Consider the following 16,707-nt stretch of genomic DNA (forward strand, 5'->3'; position numbering starts at 1 on the left):
ACAGGGAGCTGTCTGCTTGGAACTGCCATACAACACACTTCTACTGTGCTGTGCTCTGAGTGACTTTGACATGTAACCACCAACTCCAGCTGCTCAGTTCGACTGCATCAGGATCAAGGTTCACACAGTGGCGCTGACCCATCAAAGATTGCAGGGGCTGGTTCTGAGGATATGGTGGCAAGACACAGTGTGGCAGTAAGACCTAACAGTGCACCACATCATGATTACCAGGAAGCATCGTCTGCAAAAACTTGTTTCAGGGGTCGCACTCGTGGGGTCATTGGTTTACCATCCAGGAAGATACTGTGGCTGGCTTTGTGGAACACTTTCACCACATCTACCAGTATGAGCAACACGAAGTTCATGATTTGAAGCTGGTTTTGTCCCATATCACCTGCACCATGTCATGTGTCGAAGCAAAATCTCTGATGGAGCACATCACTTGTCATAACAGCAGACATGCAATAGCAAAGGGTGCTCCAAACGAGTCGCCTGGCTTGGACGGTCTCTCTGTGGAATTTTATAGGGCTTTCCATGAGTTGGTGGCGCCAAGGCTGACTGCAATGTGTCCCATTTGTTGAAGGCATTATCACCCCAGTTCACAAGTCATCGTCAGGGCCCACATTTGCCATTAACGTGACCTAGTCTTACTGAATACCAACTAACAGTTATTTGCACCTATTTTGGCAACATGATGCCGTCGGATCCTTCTGAATATAATATCCACCAAAGAAACGACGCCAGGTGGGCCTGTCAGTGCCCAGACAGCAACTGGTGAAGGTCGAGACGTTATCACTCAAGTGGTTATGTATAATGCCCATGCTGCATTGGTGGACACCAACTTTCCAACTTTAACAGCGTTTTTGATCAGGTGCAACATGGTTACTTCTTCGCCATCATGGTTACTTCTTCGCCATCGCCGGATGGGCTTTCTCGCCCTCGTCACTGGTACCCTAAGACATCTCTATGCCAGCACCTGCTCCCTGGTCATATCACCAGACCAGTACTGATCCGCTTTTCCTTACGTAAGGGATGCCTACTATTGATGCTCCTCTATGCTCTCGCCCAGGAGCCACTTATTCGGACTCACACAATGCACTTGTCTGGATTCACCCTGCGGCAATACACGTTCTGCTGTCATGCCCATGTAGATGACCTGTTACTGCTTGTAAGGTTACGGGAAGAAACCATGTGCATACTTGAACTAATCTCCACGTGCAGGGTTGTGGTGTGGACTCACATGAGGAGAACTGGCGCCACTACCTTGCGTCCAGAGCTTCCAATACTTTGACACTGTCTTTACAAGCACCACATGTCGCACTGCAGTGGTCAGCTTCTGGAATGCCCTTCAAGTCACCAGTGAGACTGTTCAGCAGCATTATCTACATTGCCTTGATGCTTTGCAACATTCATGTAGTTTCCGGGCTGGTGCACACAGCACAGGTCCTTCTGATGTAGCCAGCAACTGGTCGCATCCTACAACCCACGTTGGACTGCCTCCTGGTGGCTGGTAACATTTTTAAGCTCAAATATGATATATTCACCGTCTCCCAGAAGGCAGGGGGCTTGGACTCACAATCATCCAGTATCGAGCTGCGTCTTATATCTGAACACCATAAACAAATAGTGGTCCAGCACAGGAACTCACGTGACAACTCTTGGACATTTACATGTTGAACCTCCATCTCCCCACCTGTGTCTGCAAGACATTTTGTGTCTCTATTCTTGTATCTGTCTGTCTTTTTTGTGGACCTTAGCTATGAACATGTCGGCCTCCCACGTACACACCCCCCACATCCGAGGAATTACTGAATGCCGTACCTTACAACAGTATTGAGTTCAGATATTCACTAACAAGGTGGACTGTGATGTGGCGCAACCATCATTAGCCTTACCTCCCTACAACAGTCTGATCGACATAGTACCACGCCACTAACCAGCGTTTACATGTGATTGGTTTGATGGACACACCTTTATGTTTCATCTGTCACTTGGTGGATGATGACGCCCATCGCCTGACTGCACCGGTGTTCATGCAATCTGGACGCTGGGGCAACAAATGGTCGCCTGTTTCCTTCACATCCCTCCAACCATACTCGAAATGTACACTTTCATTCGTCCAGAGGGCGTGTTTCCCTGCAGCCAAGACTCACGCAATAGTCTGGGTCGAAGGATAGGTGATCACCTACCTTAATGGAGATGGCTACAAAGCGTGGCTCAGTCTTTGGAGCTTCCTACAGAATGAACATGCAGTGATTGAACAACATCCATGCTACCACACCTATTTCGCCAATTACCTCTGTGGGATTTTGCGCAATCCCCTACTTAGCTGGATTGTGCCTGGTGTGTTTGGTTCAACTGCTCTCAAGGTCCACTGCTAACACTCACCCTTGTTACTTCAAGCCCCCAGTAGGTGCAGTGCCTAATACCACACTTCCATTGTCTTCCATTTCACCTCCCCCCATCTACTAAATTGGAAATTTGTGGTAAGGTCTATGGGGTCAAACTGCTGAGGTCATCGGCCCCTAGGCTTATGCACTACTTAATCCAACTTAAACTAATTTACGATAAGGACAACACACACACCCATGCCCGAGGGAGGACTCGAATCTCCGAAGGGGGGAGCAGCGCAAATCGTGACAAGACGCCTCAGACCGCACAGCTACCCTGCGTGGCTCCCTATCTACCACTGCTATGTCCCACAATGAAATTTTATAATTACAATTGAGTATCTTCTTGCTTGACTCTCCCTTCTTGTCGAATTCTGGTTGCGTGGTGGAGTTGGGGAATCCATGGCCAGGCCCATGTGATCGACCCCTGCCCACTCCGCTCCACACCCTGACATCAAGACAGAGGTGTCCTGCAAGTACTTAGCACCCATCGTCCATACCTTCCATCTGGTTGCAATGAATGATCACTTTCTCCTTTTTGCAATTTCTGTCATTATCTACTGATTTGGTGTATTGGTTTTTGTTTTGGAAATAAATCTTATATTCCCTCTCATGTCCCACTAAAAATAAAAAAAGAATCAGATTAAAAAAAAGTTAACTAAATAAAAGATAAAAAATGTTGGTAGTGTCATGACTTTTCTGAGTCGTGAAGTTTAAGGTAGATTCGCGTCTACCTATAATGAAAACCTTTTTTCTCGCCTTTTGTTTTCTAAAAAGATTCTAGGTCTTTATTATTCATTCAGTAGAAGCAGTATCTCAAGAATAAATGTTATTCTTTATAAATAATGTATTTGCTGGAGTTCTTGTTGCAAATGGCAATGACTTTAATGTTTTCCCTAGGCCTAAATCTTAACTTTATTGACAGTCTATGCCAGAGTAAGCACAAGTTACACGATGGAAGCTTTTACTATAATGAAACTTTCTATATACTACATGTATCTATCTTCAGGATTATGGATTGGCTAAAGTTTGTATCTTGCCATTCAATGTCTTTTTCAATTATGGGGAGCAGTTTCGAAAAAATCTCCTCTTGCAATCGAATCAAATTACAAAACGAATCTCGATCTTGAAATCTTTATGATGAAGACATTATTGCAGGGTCTTGGTAGTCAACGCAACAACGAAAATAAGGATATTATACATGCGCAAACTGACACTGGACACCATACCTTAGCTGGGATGAAAATCGAGACTGGGATGAAAATTCAACTGAGTTAACGAATAGCTACCGTTAGTAGCGCAGCATCACGTAATGTTCATCTACCAGCAGTTCCCAGTTCAAGTCATCGATAAGTTGGTTGGTTGGTTTGTTTAAGGGTGGGGGGAGGGGGGGGGAGGGACCAGACTGCTTGGATATCGGTCCCTTGCTCCTATTAAAACAATTCCACAAGGGAAAGATTAAAAGAAACGAGACTTACAGCACAAAACCGGGAGAAAGGAGAAACCACAAAAATGACAGAAGGGCAACAAACACTACAGTGGACAAAACAGGACAAGAAAACCACGGAGAGACGGAAGAAAGAGGTAGAAGGGATTAAAACAAAAGAGCAGATGACTGTGGCTGGCTGATCACGAGAATAAATAGGATAAGCCAGCCACTCTGCAACACATTAAACCTCCAGCCTAAAATCTCTAGGGTGGAGAACACAGAGAATCAAAGGACATGCACTTAAACTTAGAATAATAAATTCTCCCTCATGTATAAAACGTAAAACTAAATCAGCCGATGAGGCATTGCCAGCTAAAATTAACGGTAACGAGTCCAGTAACCAAAGATCACATCGCAGGGCAGCCAAAGTAGTGTAGTGTCGCGGAATAGTAAAGAGTTGGAAACGTGGAATATTGTCAAAGTTTCGTTGCCTATGACGAGAGCCAGAGGCAGTAGGTTAGCCAAGAGGTAGGAGGATTCACATATATCGGAATGTGTCGTCACGCAGGGGCAGTGGCCTGGTTACACACAACAGGCGAGAGAGAATTGCTTAGCACGCGGGTTTGTGTTAGACGGAGAGTTTCGTACAGTGCAAGATAGAGGTATAGCGTCAGCTGTACTGCATTTCACAACTTCGCGTAAGTCTGCCGTAACAACACGTAACTCTGTCGCAAGAACACCTAAGGAGCGAGTACGACAAATGAATCAGCAGTATAAGTAGAACGAATGCGTTCATTACAAACGAGCATGACGTCAGGGCGTCGCTCGTGCTTCCTTTAAATACGCCACCTTTGATAGCAACAAGGCACTCGCAGTTAGACTTGCAGTTAGATGTGTACTGGGTCGCTGCGTAGCGCTCAGCTGGGTGTTAATGTTTATTAAGGAGATGTTGCAGTTAGGGTGGCCCATCCAGCAGCAGACGTGAGGGGACAGTACCAGCTCTGGTCGTCTCTGCTGCCGCTGTCAATCATCAACCTAGGATTAGCAGACATCGCGGTAGACTCGCTCGCCACCAATGCTGACCACATCAGTGAGCTGTCGTCGAGATCGTGCGGGGTCTAGGCCCTGTGCATCCGCCGTCACAACCGTGTGAGCTGACGACGCTGGGGGACTGCAGCCCGTCCATCACGGACGAGCCACCAGGAGAAGCAGGCAAGAAGACGGGGTGGGATAGAGTACACTCCGCACTACGAGAACGCCTATCGTGCCGACAGCGTCGGGACTCCCACCCAGAGCCTCCAGGCGCAGCAGCTTGCTGTCCGCAGCCAAGCCGGCAACCCAGCCGGGCGCCGCCAGCCACATGCGCCCGAAGTAAGGACATCCCTCCACTACGTCACAGCACACGGCGCTGCGCTAGCAAGACTGTGTGACCCGGAGCTGGTGTAATCGCTACAAGTCAGCGAGGACTCGGGGAAGGTCGTTGATATCTCCAAGCTCAGCCAGCCTGTGTACGCGGGCCACATTGTACTCGGCAGGAATAGAGGTGTCGTGAATTAATAATGTTTCTTTGCCGTTTCTGATGCGTCCACAGTCATTTCCTAGCATCATGACAACTGGAGAGGTCACCGCTCGGCCTCCAGTCCACCGTAGGCGACCGGGACCACTGGGGCGCCTACAGTAGGAAAGCGCAAGAGAATGTGGACCACTGTCAACTGGGCGCCTCACCGACACTGAAGTGGGTCTTCACGGTGCAGGAGATAGCCGTGGGTAACCCAAGTGTGGCCAATGCAGAGCTGGCAGAGAACCAAATTGTCCCTGCGAAAGGCCTGTATGGAGGACTTCCAGACATTCGTAGTCTCCATAATGGCACACGGAGTTGGTTGTGCATACTGAGAGTATGCCATTCAGTCTCCCAAAACAGCAAAACGTTTCGGCGTGATACTGAACGCAGGCCAGTTTCAACGATGCCGATGTCCAGAAGCGGTTTTCGCATAGTCTGTTTGGCCAGCCTGTCAGTAAGTTCGTTGCCTGAGATTCCGACGTGACCTGGGCTCCAGACAAACACCACTGAACGACTGGACTGTTCCAGGGCATAGACGGACTGCTGGATGGTTGCTACCAAAGAATGACGAGGGTAGCAGTGGTCGATAGCTTACAGGCTGCTCAAGGAGTCACGAACAGGTATGCTCAAGAGCATGAGTTATCGCCACAAGCTCTGCAGTGAAAAGACTGCAGCCATCTGGCAAGGAGTGCTGTTCAATATTTCCTCTATGAGCATAGGCAAAACCAACATGACAAGCAGCCATCGAGCCGTCAGTGTAAATTACTTCAGAGCCCCAGGACGCATCAAGAATCGAGAGGAAGCGACAGTGGAGAGCCTCAGGAGGAACCAAGTTCTTATGGCTATGAGAAAGGTCCAGACGAAGCAGCGGCCTATGTATACACCATGGAGGTGTATGGAAATAGACCCACAGGGGAGGTTGTAAAGGAAAGGACTCTAGTTCACACAGAGGGATCATGCACGAACCGTGATCGTAAGCCCGGACCAACATGGGAGATGAACCATTGTAGCTCGGAAAAGGAAACGGTAATTTGGATGGTCAGGAGAGGTACGAATGTGTGCAGCGTAACTGGCGTGCAGTTGTGCATGCCTGATCTGCAATGGTGGGACCCCAGTTTCCACCAGTATCCTGATTATCAAACTTGTCCTAAAAGCTCCCGTCACTAGTCGAATTCCACTGTGGTGGACTGGGTCTATTAATTGCAACAATGAGGGCGCCACTGAACCATAAACCAGACTCCCATAGACAAGGCGGGATTGAACAAGGGCTCTGTAGAGGGGCAGCAGTGTAGAGCGATCTGCACCCCAGGTGGTGTTGCTCAGGCAGCGGAGAGCATTAAGGTGCTGCCAGCATTTCCGCTTAAGCTGACGAAGATGAGGAACCCAAGTCCTAAGAATCGATATGTCTCCACTACAACGAGTGGATCTTCATCAAGGTAAAGTTCAGGTTCCAGATGAATGGTACAATGCTGACAGAAGTGCATGACGCACGACTTCGCAGCTGAAAACCGGAAGCCATGGGCTAGAGCCCATGACTGCACCTTGTGGATGGCTCCCTGGAGGCGCCACTCAGCAACACCAGTACTGGAGGAACAGTAGGAAAAGCAAAAGTCATCTGCGTACAGAGAAGGTGAGAGACAGCCCCACAGCTGCTCCAAGACCACTAATAGCCACTAAAAATAGAGAGACACTCAATATGGAGCACTGTGGGACCACATTCTCCTGAATATGGGGGGAACTATGGGAGGCACAAACTTGGACATGGAAAGTACGAAGTGAAATGAAGTTTTGGATAAAAATCGGGAGTGGACCCTGGAGACGCCACTCATATAATGTGGCAAGGATATGATGTTGCCAGGTTGTGTCAACCTTTCTTTAAATCAAGAAGGATGGCAACTAGGTGCTGGCATCTGGAAAAGTCTGTTCGGATGCCAGACTCGAGGGACACTAGAATATCAGCGGTAGAGCGTCCCTAGCGGAAATCGCCCTGGCATGGGGCCAGTAGGTCCTGTGACTCCAGGAGTCGACACAACTGCCGACTCGCCATACATTCTAACTGCTTACAAAGAACGTTGGTGAGGCTGATGGGCTGATAGCTATCTACATCAAATGGGGTTTTTACCAGGTTTGAGCACTGGAACGATGGTCCTCTCCTGCCATTGCGACAGGAATACCCCATCGCACCAGATCCGGTTGAAGATTATGAGGATATGTCAATGGTAATCTGACAAGAGATGTTTAATGACAGGGGATCCGATCTGGCCCAGGAGCTGTATTGGGGTCATGTGCAAGGGTGCTAAGGAGCTCCCAATCAGTAAATGGAGCGTTATAGGGTTCACTGTGGCGTGCAAGGAATCGAGAGCAGTTTCCCTTCCATCTGCTGTTTTAGGGTGCAAAAGGCTGGGGGGTAATTCTCCGACGCAGAGGCTCGAGCATAGTGCTCAGCAAAGTGCGCAGCAATTGCGTTTGCGTAGGTAGATAACACTCCATTGATATTAAGGCCAGGGACACCTGTCAGGGTCTGGTACCCAAAAACACGTCTGATCTTTGTCGAGACTTGTGAAGGCGACGTATACTACACAATGGTTGAGATGCACTTGGCCCAACACTCCTGTTGCGGTTTTTTTATGAGCTGGTCAACACGGGCACGGAGCTGTTCAAAGGCTATTAGGTGCTCCAGGGATGGATGCCACTTATGTCACTGTAGAGCCAACTACGCTCTTTAATGGTCTCAGCGATTTCCAGCGGCCACCAAGGTACTGTCTGTCGCTGGGGGCACCCTAAGGAGCAAGGCATCGCGTTTGCCGATTCTGCAAAACGTCTCGTTTAGCCAACTGTAGAGTTATGTGGCTGACCGCAGTGAAATAATATAATGTGGCGCACGAAAAACCGGCCCCGAGTACAGACTGCTCGCCAATTACGCAGGATTTGTTCACCGCTACGAGCAGAATAGATAAACATGTAATAATTAGGCGGTGAAGAAATAAGAAATAAGCTAATGCAAACAACAACTTCGAAACAATAGATGACGAGTGGTAGGCGACAATGAGCAGTCTAGTACTCGCGGCCGATTTTTCGTGCGCCACCCTGCACCACTGAAATAATATTGCGACTCTAGACACTCGATTATGGAACGAGGACTTCATTCGGTTGTAAGTCGGTCTGCCTTCCATAACAATGAACATGCTCTTTTACCTTGGATCAAAAAAAGACGGAAAATGGCCACTCGTGTGTGCTGTGCTAACTTCCTTTGTATGTGTAATAAAAAAATCTTGCCTTTTTACAAGTATTTCTTCTGCTGTTTATCGAAATAGCGAAGTAAGCTGATATGCCGTTTTGTTACCTGAAAAGAGTATGTATTACATACCACGTAATTTTATGTAATTTGCGTAAATATAAAATATATTTTAATTACCAGTCATGGACGCTGAATAGAATACGAAAAGAACCAGAAGTTCAGAGTCCAAAAAAGGTTTGAAACAGATGTAGAATGGGCGTGATTAGCGAACGAAACGAACAAATATACTGAACTATGAGCAATCGACAATGGAACTGCGACGAGTGACCACGCGAAGAAGGACGTGTCCGGCCAAGCGAGATCGAGACAGACGGGAACAGGACCGAGGCTGGAACGAGACCGGCCGGCATGCTGCTGTAAGGAGACCGACCGTTTCCCGTTCCCGGGAACTATAAACAGAAAGCCGCGACCGAAGTGAACTATGAAAGACCGTCCTTTAGAATTCGTTCATCGCTCGTTCCGTTCATCTTGATGAACTGTTCCTTTGGACGCGTTAGTTCGCGAACGACCCATCTCTTGTGGCCACGCGAAGAAGGACGATTCCGGCCGAACGAGACTGAGACAGATGGGAACGGGACCGAGGCTGGAATGAGACTGGCCGATGTGCCGTTGCGGGAACGAGACCGACCGTTTCCCGTTTCCGGGAACTATAAGTAGGAAGCCGCGACCGAGACCGACGTGAACGAGACCGAAGTTGGAACGAGACCGGCCGACGTGCATTTGCGGGAACGAGACTGACCGTTTCCCGTTCCCGGGAACTATAAGTAGAAAGCCGCGACCGAGACCGACGGGAACGAGACCGAGGCTGGAACGAGACCGGCCGACGTGCATTTTCTGGAACGAGACTGACCGTTTCCCGTTCCCGGGAACTACAAGTAGAAAGCCGCGACTGAAGTCAACTATGAGAGACCGATATTTAGAATTCGTTCATCGTTCGTTCCGTTCATCTCGAACCGTTCCTTTGGACCCGTTAGTTCGCAAACGACCCATCTCTAATCGAGACCACTGAATGGCAGCGACTTTTCTCGTAGGCATGTTAGCTATCTATGTGCAAACAGAGACGTGTAAAATACGATGACGCGGACGCGCGTGCTACACAGGAAAGTACAACTACTCGATAACTCGATCAGTCGAGACGACTGACGAAAGAAACGAACGAATAGCGTGCGGGCTGACCGGCGGGGCGGCGCGGGTGGCAATGCGGTCGGCCACGCAAAGGGGCGGGGGGAGGGGGGGGGGGGAGAGGAGGGCGCCGCAGGTGTTACAGTACGACCAGATTACGAACTATCGTCTACAAATCGAAAAAAGCACGACTTCTTCAAATGCGCCGATAAACATATCGTCCATGCTAGTGATAGCAGGTAGACCACCGCAACTCCGTCTGTTTGTTCAGAGCAATTTCCATCGAGTAGAAAGTAAGTTGACATAAGGCACGAGTTTAAACGGTTTCGTTAGAGCTGGCCCGAACGATTCTCTTGTGAGGCTTAGGAAGTCTCTTTGCGGTAGCAGTAGAAAAAGAGATTACCACGTCAAAGCAGACCATGAAGTCTACTTGGCCCAGTCGGAAGTTCTTGAGCTGCTGGATGAAATGCGCCAAATTCCGAATGTGGTGCTGAATAACTGTCAGGTGTTTTACTAATTCGTTTGTTGGTGTTCCAGTGGGGGGTAAGGTGTGGGATGCATCACCAATAGCCTCTCCCACACAAATGTCAACCTCTCCGGCACGTGGTATCCCCTGCTACGCTAACGAGGCTCTGGCGACCGAGTTTCTCCCGGGATAAGGAGAACCCTCTACTAAGCCAACGACCTTCTAGAGGGCGGATGAGCTGGTAGAGCAAGGGCACCCTCTTGTCCTTGGAGCGAGAAATCACTCCTAAAGACGGAAGAATCACCAAGGGTGGTCAACGGCATAGGATGCTGAAGGCAACGGGAAACCACAGCATTAAAGATCCAATGGATATCCCCAGGAAAACTCATCATGGCAGAGTTCAATGTCAAATTATCCGGAGTTTCAACTCCCCCACTCGGATCTCCGGGGGGGAGAGCCTTGAACAATGCCACAAGTAAATACAAAAATAATGCAACAATAGCAACTTGGAATGTAAGATCATTATACCAACCAGGCAAAGTAAATAATGTTATACAAGAAATGAAACGTCTAAAAATTAATATTTTGGGTGTAAGTGAAACAAGATGGCCTGACTCAGGAGAAATGACCATTGACAACATGAAAGTATATTACTCGGGAAATTCTGATAGCCAGCACAGGAATGGGGTAGGAATAATTTTAGATGAGTATGCTAGTAAATCTGTCAAAAGCATTTTACCAATCTCAGATAGAGTAATCAGTCTACATTTACAAACGAAACAAACAAATATTAATTTAATCCAAATCTATGCTCCAACAGCCGACAAAGACCAAGAAGAAATAGGAAAATTTTATGAAGAATTAACACAAGCAATAGGAACCTCAAAAAGCAGAGACATTATTATCATCATGGGAGATTTTAATGCCAAAATAGGTGAAGGAAGTGAAGATGATCTTATTGGACCTTTTGGTTTAGGAACAAGAAATGAAAGAGGAAATTTGCTGTCACAATTTTGCCAGGAAAACAATCTGTCTATTACAAACACATTTTTTAAACTCCCTAAACGAAGACTTTATACTTGGAAATCACCAAGAGACTGTAATGAAGAAGTTTGCAGAAATCAAATTGATTTCATACTTATAAACAAGAGGTACAAAAATTCTATTCATGGTGTGAAAACATATCCGGGAGCTGATATATTTTCTGATCATAACCTTTTAGTAGCAAAGTTCCATGTGAAACTGAAAGCCATACAAAAGAAACAAAAGAAGGACTATATAAATACAACTATTCTAAGAGACCCCTTGACTAAACAAAAGACTTCTGAAGAGATTAATAAGGAATTAGTTAGGATAAAGAATAATCAAACAGAAGATATTGATGGCAAATGGGAACTTATAAAAGACACATTAAATAATGCATGTAAAAACACAATGGTGACCAAACACGACAACATGAAAAAGAAGTGGATGACAGAGAAGATATTACAATTGATGTAACAAAGAAGAATACTTAAAAATAGAGATGAAAGTGAGTATAAAAGATTACATGCAGAAATACGGAAAGAAACACGGCGAGCAAAAGAAGAATGGTACAAGGAACAATGCTCTGAAATTGAGAGTTATGAAACAAGACATGATAGTTTCAACTTACACAAAAAAGTTAAAGAGTTAGCTGGACTTAATAAAAAGAAAAGTACAAGTTTATTGTTAGATAAAAATGATAAAATAATTCCTGATGTTAAAGGTAAACTGGACAGGTGGACAGAATATGTCAAAGAACTATTTGAAGACACAAGAAAAGATCAAAAATTTTATGATAACATGATTGGAGAACGAGGACCAAGCATATCGAAAGAAGAAATATTACATGTTATCAACAAATCGAAGACAGGAAAAGCCCCTGGACCGGATAAGATACCAAATGACATCCTGAAACTCATAGGAATAGACCATATAGATATATTTGTACAATTGTTTAATGATATTTATAATTCGGGAATTATTCCTAGGGATTGGTTGACATCTACCTTTGTTACATTACCCAAAAAGGCTAATGCCAAAACTTGTAATGATCACCGTACAATAAGCTTAATGAGTCACACCTTAAAGATATTTCTAAAAGTTATACACCAACGAATATACAAAAAAGTAGAAGAAGGTATAAGTGAAACACAATTCGGTTTTAGAAGTTCCCTCGGTACAAGAGAAGCATTGTTTGCTTTTAACATATTAGCGCAACGATGTATGGAGGTCAACCAGCCACTATATGTGTGCTTTCTGGATTATAATAAAGCATTTGACAAAGTTCGTCATGATCATCTCATAGAATTGTTAGAAAAGAAAACACTTGATAAGAAAGACATCCGCATTATATACAACCTCTACTACAATCAAACCGCAACCGTGAAGGTAGAAAATGAATTATCGAATGATATAGAAATAAAGAGGGGTGTGAGACAAGGTTGCGTTCTCTCACCCTTATTGTTTAATATGTATTCAGAAGACATAATCCAGGCAGCTCTATCAGATGAAATAGCTGGCATTAAAGTGAATGGGCTAAACATTAACAATGTTAGGTTTGCTGATGACACTGTACTACTAGCTGGAAACCTCAAAGATCTACAATTACTTCTTGACAAAGTCGCAGAAAAAAGTGAAGAATTTGGCTTGACTCTTAACGTAAGCAAGACTAAGTTCATGGTGATATCTAAAACACACCAACAAGAAAATCTTACAAGCAATAGGGAAAGAGTCGGTCAAGTACGTAAATTTAAATATCTCGGAACAATTGTAAATGAGGAGATTGAAAGCTCAGAAGAAATTAAATCGAGAATAGGACAGGCCAGAAGTATCTTTAATAAGATGAAAAATGCATTCTGTTCGAGAGACATTTGTTTAAACACAAAAATGAGGTTGCTAAGATGCTATGTATTCTCAAAATTATTATACGGAATGGAAGCGTGGACATTGAAAAAGAAGGACATGAACAGTTTAGAAGCTTTTGAACTGTGGGCATATAGAAGAATACTTAGAATTAGTTGGGTGTCGAGGATTACTAATCAAGATGTCCTAAGAAGAATGGGAAAGGAAAAAGAATTAATTAAAACTATTAAAGTAAGGAAGCTACAATATTTAGGCCATGTTATTAGGGGAGTAAATTACAAAATATTGCGAATAATACTAGAAGGGAAAATTTGTGGGAAGAGAACGAGGGGTAGAAGACGGACATCCTGGATTGACAATTTAAAAAATTGGTACAACTGTTCAACGTCAGAACTCCTTAGATCGGCCAAATCAAGATCAGAAATTGCCATGATGACAGCCAACCTTCTTAGAGGAGACGGCACATGAAGAAGAAGAAGAAGGTGTTCCAGTGCTGCTAACCATTGGGCGGAGTGGCAATCCTTCCTGTGGACTTTAGTTAGACAAAGGGAAATGTTTTGGGATGAAGTGTCTTCACCGTTGTCTTATCTGGGAATGTGTGCTGCAGAACCATGATGGTCTTGCTCTTCACTCATTTGGTAGGATCGTCTTTTATCTTTCTGTAGGCGTCGTCCGCAAATAGGTGGCACATCTTTTGTTTGTATACTTGATGGGGTACCATATAGAACAGTTCCCTTTTGTCTGCTGGGTGAACCACTGTCATAGAATGCTCTCAGAGCCATTCAGTGCCTTTCACTCTTGCTTGGAGGTGATTGCCTTCGGTGGAATAGCCATAGTAAGTGTGCTGTTTGTTTCACATCGTATAACCTCTGCAGCCACCTGCGGAAGTTCAGGAGCAACCTGTTCCACGTGCTGATGAATTCTGATGTTGATAGGATCGTCAGTGTCAGTACGAAATTCGGCTCCTTTTCTAGTGTAAATGAAGTAGCATCGTGAATTTTTTTCTCTGTACAATTGATTACAGTTCTCCGAGGTCCTTCTCGCGGTGTTTTGCCTGCAAGTGACCGACTGCCATGCTCTGTTGGCTTCAGACCAGCTGACTACTTGTACCCACTCTCATAAATCAGGGGAAACTTTCGACTCCTGCTGCAGGTGGAGCGTGAAGAATTTTCTTAAGGTCTCGTCGAGTCTGCGTCCAGTGTATTAAGTCCTCTCACTGACTGGGGCCAGGCAGGTTTTTCTGGTGATCCGGTTGGTGATGGGGATTCTGATGATTCGGTCTCCACGGCGTCTCAGCAGAAGAACACTGGAGGACAGAAGGCGCTCCTTCTTGTTCTAAGGTTTGTTAAGTTTTTTACTGTGCATCCCCTCTAATAACAACTCCTTGAAGATACCACACCAAATACACAAACAAAAATGTACATCTATTAGTGAACAGCCCCTACATGACAACTGAAGACGGCCGGCCGAAGTGGCCGTGCGGTTAAAGGCGCTGCAGTCTGGAACCGCAAGACCGCTACGGTCGCAGGTTCGAATCCTGCCTCGGGCATGGATGTTTGTGATGTCCTTAGGTTAGTTAGGTTTAACTAGTTCTAAGTTCTAGGGGACTAATGACCTCAGCAGTTGAGTCCCATAGTGCTCAGAGCCATTTGAACCATTTTTTGAACAACTGAAGACGGTCTTATCAACTGAGTGAAGAGGAGCATCTCTTACACACATTCCCAGATAAGAAGGCGGTGAGCAGACCTCGTCACGAATTCCTCTCCTGTGCTAACCTCTTCATCCCAGAGTAGCACTTGCAACCTACGCCCTCAATTATTTGCTTGACGTATTCCAATCTCTGTCTTCCGCTACAGTTTTTGCCTTCTACAGCTCCCTCTAGTATCACGGAAGCCATTCCCTCAAGTCTTAACAGATGTCCTACCATCCTGTCCCTTCTCCTTGTCCACATATTCCTTTCCTCTCCGATTTTGCGCAGAATCTCCTCATTCCTTACCTTATCAGTCCACCTAATTTTCAACATTCGCCTGTAGCACCACATTTCAAATGTATCGATTCTCTTCTGTTCCGGTTTTCCCACAGTCCATGTTTCACAATCATAGAATGCCGTGCTCCAGAGGTACATTCTCACAAATTTCTTCCTCAAATTAAGGCCGATGTTTGATATTAGTTGACTTCTCTTGTCCAGGAATGCCCTTTTTGCCATTGCTAATCTGTTTTTGATGTCCTCCTTGCTCCGACCGTCACTCGTTATTCTACTGCCTAGATAACAGAATTCCGTAACTTCATCTACTTCGTGACCATCAATCCTGATGTTAATTTTCTCACTGTTCTCATTTCTACTACTTCTCATTACCTTCGTCTTTCTTCGATTTACTCTCAGTCCTTACTCTATTCTCATTAGACTGTTCATTCCGTTCAGCAGATGATGTAATTCTTTTTCACTTTCACTGAGAACAGCAGTGTCATTAGCGAATCGTGTCACTGATATCCTTTCCCCTTGAATTTTTATTCCACTTCTCAACCTTTCTTTATTTCCATCATTGCTTCCTCGATGTACAGATTGAACAGTAGGGGCGAAAGGCTACATCCTTGTCTTACAACCTTTTTAATACGCGCAATTCGTTATTAGTCGTCCACTGTTATTATTCTCTCTTGGCTGTTGTACATATTGTATATGACCCGTCTCTCCCAATAGTTTACCCCTACTTTTTTCAGAATTTCGAACATCTTGCATCATTTTACATTGTCGAACGCTTTTTCCAGGTCGACAAATCCTATGAACGTGTCTTGATTTTTCTTTAGTCTTGCTTTCATTATTAACCGCAATGTCAGAATTGCCTCTTTCGTACCTTTTCCTTTCCTAAAGCCAAAGTGATCGTCATCTAGCGCATCCTCAGTTTTATTTTCCATTCTTCTGTCTATTATTCTTGTAACCAACTTGGGTGCATGAACTGTTAAGCTGATCGTGCGATAATTCTTGCACTTGTCAGCTCTTTCCGTCTTCGGAATTGTGTGGATGATGCTTTTCCGAAGATCAGATGTTATGTCGCCAGACTCATACATTCTACACACCAACGTGAATAATCGATTTGTTGCCACTTCCCCCAATGATTTTAGAAATTCTGGTGGAATGTTATCTATCACTTCTGCCTTATTTGATCTTAAGTCCTCCTAAGCTCTTTTAAATTCTGATTCTAATACTGGATCCCACATATCTTCTAAATCGACTCCTGTTTCCTCTTCTATCACATCAGACAAATCTTCCCCCTTATAGAGGCTTTAAATGTATTCTTTCCACCTATCCGCTCTCTCCTTTGCATTTAACAGTGGAGTTCCAGGTTGCACTGTTAATGTTTCACCATTGTTTTTAATGTCACCGAAGTTTGTTTTGACTTTCCTGTATGCTGAGTCTGTCCTTTGGACAATCATTTCTTTTTCGATGTCTTCACAATTTTCCTGCAGCCATTTCGTCTTAGCTTCCTTGCACTTACTATTTATTTTATTTTTTGCGACTTGTATTTCTGTGTTCCTGAGGTTCCAGGAACATTTTTG

This window comes from Schistocerca nitens, chromosome 1 (genome assembly GCF_023898315.1).
Source record: "Schistocerca nitens isolate TAMUIC-IGC-003100 chromosome 1, iqSchNite1.1, whole genome shotgun sequence".
NCBI lineage: Eukaryota > Metazoa > Arthropoda > Insecta > Orthoptera > Acrididae > Schistocerca > Schistocerca nitens.